Below are 13,251 nucleotides of genomic sequence, written 5' to 3'. Positions count from 1 at the left end.
CTGCGTCGTTCCACCTAGTATCTCCCATCCATCGTCTGAATTCTGATGCGTACTCCTCTGCTGCTCGGCGGCCTTGACGGAGAGAGTATAATGCCGTTTCTGCAGAAGTTATTCACTGCAGGTCATCATATAATATGGCCATAGCATCAAAGAATTTCGTCACTGATTCCAGATGGGGGTCGTGGTTCTCCATCAAACGGTGAGCCCAGTCCTGGGGTTCATCCTGGAGCAAGGAGATAATGAATCCCACCTTGATGGTCTCCATGGTAAATGTGCGTGGCTGCAGGTTAAAGAACAGAAGGCATGCATTCTGGAAGGTTATAAAACGGCCCCGGTCCCCGCAGAAGCGTTCCGGCAGAGGCACACAGGGTTCGGGAGTGGGTGGTGTGGCTACTGCTCCAGGAGCTGGATCTGAAGATTCCCCTGTGGGAGGGGGGTAGCTGGACCCTGGGCGGAGGGAGCGGGTGTAACTAGCGTCTCCATGCGATTTTTCAAATGGGTGTAGCGGTCGTGTAATGTCTGAACGGCCTGAGTTAGAGCCGCTAAGTGCTGGCATATATCCTCTAGGGAGGCTGGTCCTCTTCCAGGCTCTGTCATGGCCGTTAGGTACTGTTATGATCCACCTGGTGGTACCTCTGGCAGTCCACCAGACAGGATTTCCCAGAGCGTGGAGTCTAAGCCCTGGACTGCGTATTCACCAGGGCCCCTGATGGTGGGGATGGACTTGAAGCAGACCAGGACCAGGTCACGACCTCTGAGCACTCCCACCCGTGGCAGAGGGGTCCATAGGGGATGACTACAGGAGGAGAGCCTGATGTGAAGAGGCCAACAGGCCCAAGCAGGACGGATGGATGGATGGATGGTTCGTAGTCAAACAGGCCAGATCGTTACCGTGGGAGCAGTGAGGTACAAAAGCGGCAGGCAGAGGAGAGTCGGGTCACATGCAGGGTCAATACCAGAGTAGTCAATACAATAGGGGTAATCCAAAAGAGGTCAGGCAAGCCAGGGTTCAGGATAGGAAAAGGCAGCAGGTCAGAGGCAATCCGGGTCGGTATTCAGGCAGTAGTACACAGGAACAGAGCAAGGGAAACACAGGAACAGGAAAGACCTAATGGCAATCAGTGTCAGCTCAGGGCATCTTTAAATACCGTGCCCTGCGCTGTCATTGGTGCCCAGCGTGCACCCGCGGTGCCTAGTGCGCATGCGCGAGCTTCCTTCTGCCACGGTCGGCCGGGACCCAGTGCCCGTATCCCGGCGCGAGCCGGCGAAACTGCGCATGCGCTGGATCAGATGCCGCGGCGGACCCTGACAGATGGGTTAGGAGGAGTCCTCCATCAGGAGTACCCAGGAGGACTAAGGCCTGTTGCTTATATCAGTTGCAGTCTAAACCCAGCAGAAAAGAATTATCCTGTTCACAAACTGGAATTTCTTGCCCTGAAGTGGGCTATTGTTGAAAAGCTGCATGATTACTTGTATGGGGCTCAGTTTGAGGTGAGAACTGACAATAACCCCCTCACTTATGTTTTGACTACAGCCAAGCTGGATGCCACTGGTCATAAGTGGCTTGCTTCCTTGTCTAATTACCAATTCACTCTCAAGTACAAGCCAGGACCCAAAAATATTGGGGCTGATGCTCTCTCCAGGTGTCCTGGATTGCCAATGAACTTAGAACAAAGTGAATGGGAGGAAGTACCTGGGCCTGCTGTGGCTGCCTACTGTGCTACAGCTGCTGTACAAGGAGACAATATTGTTTTCTCTGACTTATGAGTTATTGACTCATTGGGAGCTAGTGTAGAGTGTATCCCAGACATGTATTGCTGCCCCACTGCTCTAGGGGTACCAGAAAACATCCAGCTGCAAAAGAAAGATATGATTCTTCTACAAATGAGGGATCCAGTAATCAGACATGTTAGAGAGTCTGTTTTCCGCAAAGATCCTAATTACATGAGAAAAACCCTACCTGAGTAGAGTACCTACTATCTTAAGGAATGGGATGAACTCAAAATAATCGATGGACTTTTGTATAGGGTACATTTGTTCCATGATCATCCTGGAAGGAGACAGCTAGTGCTCCCTCAAATCTACAGAAAATCTGTTTTGAGAAGTTTGCATGGCCAACATGGGCATCTAGGAGTTGAAAAAACATATGGATTAATCCGAGACCATTTCTTTTGGCTATGAATGAGGGAAGCTGTTGTGGACTATTGCCGCCGTTGTGTGAGATGTCTGCTACGGAAAACTCTGCCTACTCGAGCTGCTCCTATGGAACACTTGAAAAGTTCTGGTCCAATGGATTTAGTGTGCATGGACTTTTTGTATATTGATAATGACAGCAGTGGTGTTGGAAATGTTTTGATTGTGACTGATCACTACACTCGATATGCTCAAGCCTATCCCACCAAATATCAAAAAGCAGTAACTGTGGCCAAAGTGTTGTGGGAGAAGTTTTTTGTTCATTATGGACTGCCAAATCGACTTCACTCTGACCAGGGACGGGACTTTGAAAGTCACCTAATTAAAGAGCTGTTAACATTGCTTAACATCGACAAGAGCCGAACCACACGTTATCACCCAGAGGGTGATGCTCTCCCTGAGCGTTTCAATCATACCTTGTTGAATATGTTGGGTACCCTCCCTAATGGTGCTAAAAAAACCTGGAGCTGACATGTTGGAGCTATGGTACATGCCTATAATTGTACCAGACATGAGTCAACTGGTTTCTCTCCTTATTTTCTCATGTTTAGGAGAGAAGCCCGTCTGCCTATTGACATTCAGTTGCATGTGTCTACTGATGGAGTGGAACATAGAAATCACTACTAGTATGTGGCACGACTCAAACATACAGTTGCAAGAAAAAGTATGTGAACCCCTTGGGATTACGTGGAGTTTTGCATGAATTGGGCATAAAATGTGCTCTGAACGTCATCTAAGTCACAACAATAGAAGAACACAGTCTGCTGAACATAATACTACACAAACATTAGATGTTGCCATGGTTTAATTGCACATAACATGTAAACATTCACAGTGCAGGGAGGAAAAAGTATGTGAGGCCCTAGCTTAATGACTTCTCCCAGAGCTAATTGGAGCCAGGAGTGAGCCAACCTTGACTCCAATCAGTGTGATGATATTGGATGTGTTGCTGACAGCTGTCCTGCCCTTAAAAAACACACACCTGTTTTGGGTTTACTGGTTTCAAGAAGCACTGTCTGATGTGAACCATGCCTCGCAGAAAAGAGCTCTCAGAAGACCTACGATCAAGAATTGTTGACTTGCATGAAGCTGGAAAGGGTTACAAAAGTATCTCCAAAAGCCTTGATGTTCATGTGTCCACGGTAAGACAGACTGCCTACAAATGGAGAAAGTTTAGCACTGTTGCTACTCTCCCTAGGCGTGGTCGTCCTGTAAAAATGACTGCAAGAGCACAGCGCAGAATGCTGCATGAGGTAAAGAAGAATCCCAGAGTGTCAGCTAAAGACCTACAGAAATCTCTGGCACATGCTAACATTTTTGTTGACACATCTACAATAAGGAAAACATTAAACAAGAATGGAGTACATGGGAGGACACCACGGAGGAAGCCATTGCTGTCCAAAAAGAATATTGCAGCACGTTTGAAGTTTGTAAAAGAGCACCTGGATGTTCCACAGGACTACTGGCAAAATATACTGTGGACAGATGAAACCAAGATTGAGTTGTTTGGGAAGAACACACAACACTATGTGTGGAGAAAAAAAGGCCCAGCACACCAACATCAAACCTCATCCCCACTGTGAAACATGGCGGAGGGAGCATCATGGTTTGGGGCTGCTTTGCTGCCTCAGGGCCTGGACGGATTGTTGTCATTGATGGGAAAATGAATTCCAGAGTTTATCAAGACATTTTGCAGGAAAACGTACGACCATCTGTCCGCCAACTGAAGCTCCACAGAGGATGGGTGATGCAACAGGACAATGACCCAAAACATACAAGTAATTCAACAAAACAATGGCTGCAACAGCACAGAATACGCCTTCTGGAGTGGCCCAGTCAGAGTCCTGACCTCAACCCAATTGAAATGCTGTGGCATGACCTTAAGAGAGCGATTCACACCAGACATCCCAAGAATATTGCTACATTGAAACAGTTTTGTGAAGAGGAGTGGTCCAAAATGACTCCAGATCGTTGTGCAGGTCTGATCTGCAACTACAGGAAACGTTTGGTTGAGGTTATTGCTGCCAAAGGAGGGTCAACCAGTTATTAAGTCCAAAGGTTCACATACTTTTTCCTCCCTGCACTGTGAATGTTTACATGTTATGTGCAATTAAACCATGGCAACATCTAATGTTTGTGTAGTATTATGTTCAGCAGACTGTGTTCTTCTATTGTTGTGACTTAGATGACGTTCAGAGCACATTTTATGCCCAATTCATGCAAAACTCCACGTAATCCCAAGGGGTTCACATACTTTTTCTTGCACCTGTAGTTTACAAGAGGCCTATTGAATGGCTGAGGAAAATGCTGCAAAAATAAATGCTGCCACTAAAAGACGCTTTGATGCCAAAGTTTGTTACAAAGACTTGCAACCTGGTGATAAAGTGCTTCTTCTCAATTTGGGACCCTCAGCCAAACATAAGTTAGCTGATCGCTGGAGAAATGAGTTGTTTGAAGTTATAGAAAAACTGCCTAGAATCCCAGTCTACCGGATTCGAGGACCTGAGGGTCGGATCAAAGCCTGGCACAGGAATCACTTGCTTCCTGTACCACAAGTTGCTACTGCGGATGAGGAGCCACAACCTGATATTGCTACAGATTATAATGATGTGCCTTGTGCAGACAGTGGAGAACAGTGTGATGACAATGACTGGTTTACACCTCCACCAGAGTCTCCTGTACAGGCTCATTCACCTATTACTAATGGGAGCCTTCCTCAGAGGGGAGGTCTGAACCCAACTACTCCTGCTTTTGAACCAACAGCCCAAAACTTTGTGCCTACAGTTCCAGGCATGATTGGAGCACCAAGTTTTCCCACTAGTGCAGTCCCAGATTTATCTGGACTAATGCCTGAGGGCTTGAGGAGAGGAGATCCTATTCGATGACCTCCATCAATGTTTACTTATGACACCTTGGGAAGACCCTGCTATGCTGTACAGAACTATGCTGTACAACCTCATGTTCTGATGGACATGATTACAGCCCATTCTAGGCTGGTTAGCATGATGCCTATTTGTTACTAACCATGTTTTCTTTGCAGCTAATCTCTGTAATAGATTGCTTCTGGAGAAGTGGTCTGCAGAAGGTGAAATATGTTAACCACTTGCCGCCCAGCCACCGCATATAAACGGTGGCAGGGCGGCGCTCGTAGGCAAAAGCACATTTTAAAACGTGTGCCTACAAAACAGGTACCTACCTATCCCGCGGGTGTCAGCAGTGGGTCTCCGCCGCCGTGTCACGGCCGGTTTTTACCGGCCGTTTTCCCGCGATGAGCGGTGAACACTGACACAGAGCAGGGCTGCATTGTTTACACACAGCCCTGCTCTGTGACAGTTCGCCGCCAAGCTGCAGAGGGAGAGAACAGTTTCTCTCCCTTGATCAGCTCCCCCCTCCCTCCCCCCCGTCCAGTACACACCCCCGCCCCCTAGTAAAACACTCCCCTTACACTGCAAATTCTAAAAATGTTAACCCCTTCCTCCCCAGTGACATTAGTACAGTTTCAGTGTTTTTTTTTCACTGATCACTGTATTGGTGTCACTGGGGATGCCAGTGACCCCAAGTCAGCTCCCCCCCAGTGTCAAAATTTCCGCCGCAGTCCCGCCATAAGTCGCTGTTCACCGTCATATGTCGCTGATTGCCGCCATATGTCGCTGATCGGCGCCATTATTAGTATAAATAAAAATTAAAAATCCCAGTATCTTTCCCGCCATTTGTAAACATTATAACTTTCACGTAAACCAATTAATTTACATGTATTGGGTTTTTTTTTAGCAAAGACATGTCGCGGAATGCATTTTGGCAGAAATTTATGACTAAATTTGATTTTTGCATTTTTTTTTTACTGGACATGTTTTATAGCAAAAAGTCCAAAATATTGTTTTTTTTTCCTCAAAATTGTCAGCCTTTTTTTTTATAGCACAAATAAATAAAAACCGCACAGGCGATCAAACACCACCGAAAGAAAGCTCAATTTATGGGGAAAAAAAGGATGTAAATTTCATTTATGTACCGTATTGCATGACCGCGCAATTGTCCGTTAAACTAGCGCAGCGCTGTATAGCAGAAAAATGGCGTAAATTGCAGTATTTATACCATAGTTTGTAGACGCTATAACTTCCACACAAAGCAATCAATATAATCACTTATTGGGATTTTTTTTACCAAAAACATGTAGCAGAATATATTTTGGCCTAAATTTATAACCAACTTTGAGTTTACTATATATTATTTATAGCTGAAAGTAAAAAATATTGTTTTTCTTCAAACTTTTTGGCCTTTTTTTGTTTATAGCGTGAAAAATAAAAAGCGCACAGGTGATCAAATACCACCAAAAGAAAGCTCTATTTGTGTGAAAAAAAGGACATAAATTTTGTTTGGGTGCAGCATTGCATGACCGCGCAATTATCAGTTGAATTAGTGCAGCGCCGAGTAGCAAAAAGAGGCCTGGTCATTAAGGGGGGTAAATCCTCAGGAGCTGAAGTGGTTAACTGCTATATTTTGTTGTTGTTTTATGTGTATATCCTTGCTGGTTCGGAAGGATTTTCAGCAGGGGGAGAATGTAGTGATGTGAAATATTCTTTGCCCATTTTCCAATGTATACTTCTATTATGCAGTGTTTGTTTTGCCCTTTTCCAATATGGCTGCTATGTTCTCTGTGCACTGAGGATGAGGTGAGCAGGGAGAGACTTGTGAAAAAGGAGGGAAGTGTGGATTTCCTGGGAGAGAGAGAACTCAGACTGTAAGTGTTGCAGCCTCCCCTCACTGAGACATGCAGAAAAGACTGTTTGGAAGATACTGAGACATGCAGAAAAGACTGTTTGGAAGATACTTTATGTTGGATGGTTCACTGAATGTTATTTCTTCAATAAATGGACTTTCATATACACTGCTGTGTGGATTATTGTCTGTGGATGATACATTTCTCAGTTGGGATTTCACTTGTTATCCACAAGCCCCAATTGAGTGGAGGCACTAGCGCTTGTTAGAGATCTTGTCCTGATCATACAGATTATAGGGACTCTGCTCCTAATTACTATACAGGTGACGCCATCACACACCAGTAGCCGCAAAGAACCACAAAGAACTGTGGTACCGAACCAGTGTAAAAAAGGCAGTGCATTAAAAAAAGTTCCAACTCTTCACTTTAGAGTTATGCTTCCATGATGACCCTAAATTGAATCATCCATCTATCTCTAGTGTGTGCAGGGATAGCAAATATGTGTAGAGCAAACGGCGTTGCTGTAGGTACTTCCAAAGTGTGTGTATGTGAGTGTTAGCATTGGGAAGGTTGGGTTCTTAAAATTTCTCGATGGATTTAATTTGTTCGAAACATTGTTCTCTATTTTGCCTAACTTGGTTACTAGCCCAGGGCGGCAGACGAGCCCCCTATGAAACAGCAACGAGGCAGTGCAAAGTACTATTTATCAGGGTTCACTTTAGATCTGCGATGCCTCCTCTGCTTCTATCCAATGCAGATCTGGCCTACAGAATCCCCTCTGTGAATCTTGCCCAGCAGCTGCGCCGTAAAAAGCTGCCGTGACCCGGATTCGAACGGGGGTTGCTGCGGCCACAACGCAGAGTACTAACCACTATACGATCACGGCCCACGGGATGAGCCAGGTAGGAGTCGAACCTACAATCTTCTGATCCGTAGTCAGACGCGTTATCCATTGCGCCACTGGCCCTGCTGCTGGATGTTTGCCAAACTTCCTTTGATGCTCATTCCAACCGCTGGACCACAAGGCACCATGGTGGCCGTTTCAATGCAAACCACTGGCTTTCTGGAGGATCTCTAATCCAGAGAACATTGCTAAAACCTCCAATGAACTTGCCCAAGCCAAGACCAGATATTTGCAATGAATCTGTCCAAAAAAACAATGCCAGCTTCCCGATTGGCCAAGATATTTGATCACAAACATCTTGCTTTGCCAAGGTTTCTTAACCTGCCCAAAAATTCAAGCTTGGAAAGCGACTTTGATAACGAGTTCAGAGAGGAAGCTTCAAGCGAGAACACAGGAAATGTCTTACTCCCCTTGCATTTGCAACAACCAAATAATCTCAACATTTTCCATGAAATATGCGACTTTCCTGCTTTAAGAAATACCAAACATATCTTAGTTTTAAAATGGGGTGCACTTGTAAAACCACCAAGAACTGTGGTACCGAACCAGTGTAAAAAAGGCAGTGCATTAAAAAAAGTTCCAACTCTTCACTTTAGAGTTATGCTTCCATGATGACCCTAAATTGAATCATCCATCTATCTCTAGTGTGCGCAGGGATATCAAATATGTGTAGAGCAAACGGCGTTGCCGTAGGTACTTCCAAAGTGCGTGTATGCGAGTGTTAGCATTGGGAAGGTTGGGTTCTTAAAAGTTCTCGATGGATTTAATTTGTTCGAAACATTGCTCTCTATTTTGCCTAACTTGGTTACTAGCCCAGGGCAGCAGACGAGCCCCCTATGAAACAGCAACGAGGCAGTGCAAAGTACAATTTATCAGGGCTCACTTTCGATCTGCGATGCCTCCTCTGCTTTTATCCAATGCAGATCTGGCCTACAGAATCCCCTCTGTGAATCTTGCCCGGCAGCTGCGCCGTAAAAAGCTGCCGTGACCCGGATTGGAACCGGGGTCTCTGCGGCCACAACGCAGAGTACTAACCACTATACGATCACGGCCCATGTGACGAGCCAGGTAGGAGTCGAACCTACAATCTTCTGATCCGTAGTCAGACGCGTTATCCATTGCGCCACTGGCCCTGCTGCTGGATGTTTGCCAAACTTCCTTTGATGCTCATTCCAACCGCTGGACCACAAGGCACCATGGTGGCCGTTTCAATGCAAACCACTGGCTTTCTGGAGGATCTCTAATCCAGAGAACATTGCTAAAACCTCCAATGAACTTGCCCAAGCCAAGACCAGATATTTGCAATGAATCTGTCCAAAAAAACAATGCCAGCTTCCGATTGGCCAAGATATTTGATCACAAACATCTTGCTTTGCCAAGGTTTCTTAACCTGCCCAAAAATTCAAGCTTGGAAAGCGACTTTGATAACGAGTTCAGAGAGGAAGCTTCAAGCGAGAACACAGGAAATGTCTTACTCCCCTTGCATTTGCAACAACCAAATAATCTCAACATTTTCCATGAAATATGCGACTTTCCTGCTTTAAGAAATACCAAACATATCTTAGTTTTAAAATGGGGTGCACTTGTAAAACCACCAAGAACTGTGGTACCGAACCAGTGTAAACAAGGCAGTGCATTAAAAAAAGTTCCAACTCTTCACTTTAGAGTTATGCTTCCATGATGACCCTAAATTGAATCATCCATCTATCTCTAGTGTGCGCAGGGATAGCAAATATGTGTAGAGCAAACGGCGTTGCCGTAGGTACTTCCAAAGTGCGTGTATGCGAGTGTTAGCATTGGGAAGGTTGGGTTCTTAAAAGTCCTCAATGGATTTAATTTGTTCGAAACATTGCTCTCTATTTTGCCTAACTTGGTTACTAGCCCAGGGCGGCAGACGAGCCCCCTATGAAACAGCAACGAGGCAGTGCAAAGTACAATTTATCAGGGCTCACTTTCGATCTGCGATGCCTCCTCTGCTTCTATCCAATGCAGATCTGGCCTACAGAATCCCCTCTGTGAATCTTGCCCGGCAGCTGCGCCGTAAAAAGCTGCCGTGACCCGGATTCGAACCGGGGTTGCTGCGGCCACAACGCAGAGTACTAACCACTATACGATCACGGCCCATGTGATGAGCCAGGTAAGAGTCAAACATACAATCTTCTGATCTGTAGTCAGACGCGTTATCCATTGCGCCACTGGCCCTGCTGCTGGATGTTTGCCAAACTTCCTTTGATGCTCATTCCAACCGCTGGACCACAAGGCACCATGGTGGCCGTTTCAATGCAAACCACTGGCTTTCTGGAGGATCTCTAATCCAGAGAACATTGCTAAAACCTCCAATGAACTTGCCCAAGCCAAGACCAGATATTTGCAATGAATCTGTCCAAAAAAACAATGCCAGCTTCCGATTGGCCAAGATATTTGATCACAAACATCTTGCTTTGCCAAGGTTTCTTAACCTGCCCAAAAATTCAAGCTTGGAAAGCGACTTTGATAACGAGTTCAGAGAGGAAGCTTCAAGCGAGAACACAGGAAATGTCTTACTCCCCTTGCATTTGCAACAACCAAATAATCTCAACATTTTCCATGAAATATGCGACTTTCCTGCTTTAAGAAATACCAAACATATCTTAGTTTTAAAATGGGGTGCACTTGTAAAACCACCAAGAACTGTGGTACCGAACCAGTGTAAAAAAGGCAGTGCATTAAAAAAAGTTCCAACTCTTCACTTTAGAGTTATGCTTCCATGATGACCCTAAATTGAATCATCCATCTATCTCTAGTGTGCGCAGGGATAGCAAATATGTGTAGAGCAAACGGTGTTGCCGTAGGTACTTCCAAAGTGCGTGTATGCGAGTGTTAGCATTGGGAAGGTTGGGTTCTTAAAAGTTCTCGATGGATTTAATTTGTTCGAAACATTGTTCTCTATTTTGCCTAACTTGGTTACTAGCCCAGGGCGGCAGACGAGCCCCCTATGAAACAGCAACGAGGCAGTGCAAAGTACAATTTATCAGGGCTCACTTTCGAGCTGCGATGCCTCCTATCCAATGCAGATCTGGCCTACAGAATCCCCTCTGTGAATCTTGCCCAGCAGCTGCACCGTAAAAAGCTGCCGTGACCCGGATTCGAACCGGGGTTGCTGCGGCCACAACGCAGAGTACTAACCACTATACGATCACGGCCCATGTGACGAGCCAGGTAGGAGTCGAACCTACAATCTTCTGATCCGTAGTCAGACGCGTTATCCATTGCGCCACTGGCCCTGCTGCTGGATGTTTGCCAAACTTCCTTTGATGCTCATTCCAACCGCTGGACCACAAGGCACCATGGTGGCCGTTTCAATGCAAACCACTGGCTTTCTGGAGGATCTCTAATCCAGAGAACATTGCTAAAACCTCCAATGAACTTGCCCAAGCCAAGACCAGATATTTGCAATGAATCTGTCCAAAAAAACAATGCCAGCTTCCGATTGGCCAAGATATTTGATCACAAACATCTTGCTTTGCCAAGGTTTCTTAACCTGCCCAAAAATTCAAGCTTGGAAAGCGACTTTGATAACGAGTTCAGAAAGGAAGCTTCAAGCGAGAACACAGGAAATGTCTTACTCCCCTTGCATTTGCAACAACCAAATAATCTCAACATTTTCCATGAAATATGCGACTTTCCTGCTTTAAGAAATACCAAACATATCTTAGTTTTAAAATGGGGTGCACTTGTAAAACCACCAAGAACTGTGGTACCGAACCAGTGTAAAAAAGGCAGTGCATTAAAAAAAGTTCCAACTCTTCACTTTAGAGTTATGCTTCCATGATGACCCTAAATTGAATCATCCATCTATCTCTAGTGTGCGCAGGGATAGCAAATATGTGTAGAGCAAACGGCGTTGCCGTAGGTACTTCCAAAGTGCGTGTATGCGAGTGTTAGCATTGGGAAGGTTGGGTTCTTAAAAGTTCTCGATGGATTTAATTTGTTCGAAACATTGTTCTCTATTTTGCCTAACTTGGTTACTAGCCCAGGGCGGCAGACGAGCCCCCTATGAAACAGCAACGAGGCAGTGCAAAGTACAATTTATCAGGGCTCACTTTCGATCTGCGATGCCTCCTCTGCTTCTATCCAATGCAGATCTGGCCTACAGAATCCCCTCTGTGAATCTTGCCCGGCAGCTGCGCCGTAAAAAGCTGCCGTGACCCGGATTCGAACCGGGGTTGCTGCGGCCACAACGCAGAGTACTAACCACTATACGATCACGGCCCATGTGATGAGCCAGGTAAGAGTCGAACCTACAATCTTCTGATCCGTAGTCAGACGCGTTATCCATTGCGCCACTGGCCCTGCTGCTGGATGTTTGCCAAACTTCCTTTGATGCTCATTCCAACCGCTGGACCACAAGGCACCATGGTGGCCGTTTCAATGCAAACCACTGGCTTTCTGGAGGATCTCTAATCCAGAGAACATTGCTAAAACCTCCAATGAACTTGCCCAAGCCAAGACCAGATATTTGCAATGAATCTGTCCAAAAAAACAATGCCAGCTTCCGATTGGCCAAGATATTTGATCACAAACATCTTGCTTTGCCAAGGTTTCTTAACCTGCCCAAAAATTCAAGCTTGGAAAGCGACTTTGATAACGAGTTCAGAGAGGAAGCTTCAAGCGAGAACACAGGAAATGTCTTACTCCCCTTGCATTTGCAACAACCAAATAATCTCAACATTTTCCATGAAATATGCGACTTTCCTGCTTTAAGAAATACCAAACATATCTTAGTTTTAAAATGGGGTGCACTTGTAAAACCACCAAGAACTGTGGTACCGAACCAGTGTAAAAAAGGCAGTGCATTAAAAAAAGTTCCAACTCTTCACTTTAGAGTTATGCTTCCATGATGACCCTAAATTGAATCATCCATCTATCTCTAGTGTGCGCAGGGATAGCAAATATGTGTAGAGCAAACGGTGTTGCCGTAGGTACTTCCAAAGTGCGTGTATGCGAGTGTTAGCATTGGGAAGGTTGGGTTCTTAAAAGTTCTCGATGGATTTAATTTGTTCGAAACATTGTTCTCTATTTTGCCTAACTTGGTTACTAGCCCAGGGCGGCAGACGAGCCCCCTATGAAACAGCAACGAGGCAGTGCAAAGTACAATTTATCAGGGCTCACTTTCGAGCTGCGATGCCTCCTATCCAATGCAGATCTGGCCTACAGAATCCCCTCTGTGAATCTTGCCCAGCAGCTGCACCGTAAAAAGCTGCCGTGACCCGGATTCGAACCGGGGTTGCTGCGGCCACAACGCAGAGTACTAACCACTATACGATCACGGCCCATGTGACGAGCCAGGTAGGAGTCGAACCTACAATCTTCTGATCTGTAGTCAGACGCGTTATCCATTGCGCCACTGGCCCTGCTGCTGGATGTTTGCCAAACTTCCTTTGATGCTCATTCCAAC

The 13,251-nt window shown here is 45.6% G+C and overlaps 10 non-coding genes across 10 annotated transcripts; all 10 read right to left on the bottom strand.

Moving 5' to 3' along the window:
* Nucleotides 1-7,804: 7,804 nt before the first annotated feature.
* TRNAR-ACG (transfer RNA arginine (anticodon ACG)) lies at nucleotides 7,805-7,877 on the bottom strand. Its single transcript has one exon. It is a non-coding gene; the product is annotated as a tRNA-Arg (tRNA).
* Nucleotides 7,878-8,794: 917 nt separating this feature from the next.
* TRNAH-GUG (transfer RNA histidin (anticodon GUG)) lies at nucleotides 8,795-8,866 on the bottom strand. Its single transcript has one exon. It is a non-coding gene; the product is annotated as a tRNA-His (tRNA).
* An 8-nt stretch (nucleotides 8,867-8,874) lies between these two features.
* On the bottom strand, nucleotides 8,875-8,947 carry TRNAR-ACG (transfer RNA arginine (anticodon ACG)). The gene has a single exon. It is a non-coding gene; the product is annotated as a tRNA-Arg (tRNA).
* A 916-nt stretch (nucleotides 8,948-9,863) lies between these two features.
* Nucleotides 9,864-9,935, bottom strand: TRNAH-GUG (transfer RNA histidin (anticodon GUG)). The gene has a single exon. It is a non-coding gene; the product is annotated as a tRNA-His (tRNA).
* Nucleotides 9,936-10,924: 989 nt separating this feature from the next.
* Nucleotides 10,925-10,996, bottom strand: TRNAH-GUG (transfer RNA histidin (anticodon GUG)). The gene has a single exon. It is a non-coding gene; the product is annotated as a tRNA-His (tRNA).
* Nucleotides 10,997-11,004: 8 nt separating this feature from the next.
* On the bottom strand, nucleotides 11,005-11,077 carry TRNAR-ACG (transfer RNA arginine (anticodon ACG)). The gene has a single exon. It is a non-coding gene; the product is annotated as a tRNA-Arg (tRNA).
* A 916-nt stretch (nucleotides 11,078-11,993) lies between these two features.
* TRNAH-GUG (transfer RNA histidin (anticodon GUG)) lies at nucleotides 11,994-12,065 on the bottom strand. The gene has a single exon. It is a non-coding gene; the product is annotated as a tRNA-His (tRNA).
* An 8-nt stretch (nucleotides 12,066-12,073) lies between these two features.
* TRNAR-ACG (transfer RNA arginine (anticodon ACG)) lies at nucleotides 12,074-12,146 on the bottom strand. The gene has a single exon. It is a non-coding gene; the product is annotated as a tRNA-Arg (tRNA).
* A 908-nt stretch (nucleotides 12,147-13,054) lies between these two features.
* Nucleotides 13,055-13,126, bottom strand: TRNAH-GUG (transfer RNA histidin (anticodon GUG)). The gene has a single exon. It is a non-coding gene; the product is annotated as a tRNA-His (tRNA).
* An 8-nt stretch (nucleotides 13,127-13,134) lies between these two features.
* Nucleotides 13,135-13,207, bottom strand: TRNAC-ACA (transfer RNA cysteine (anticodon ACA)). The gene has a single exon. It is a non-coding gene; the product is annotated as a tRNA-Cys (tRNA).
* Between the last annotated feature and the right edge of the window lie 44 nt (nucleotides 13,208-13,251).

This window comes from Staurois parvus, unplaced genomic scaffold (genome assembly GCF_062004578.1).
Source record: "Staurois parvus isolate SC_StPar_1 unplaced genomic scaffold, SC_StPar_1.0 ptg000662l, whole genome shotgun sequence".
In the NCBI taxonomy this organism is placed as follows: Eukaryota; Metazoa; Chordata; class Amphibia; order Anura; family Ranidae; genus Staurois; species Staurois parvus.
Note: the sequence above shows the minus strand (reverse complement) of the source record. Positions and strands in the feature narration are given on the sequence as shown.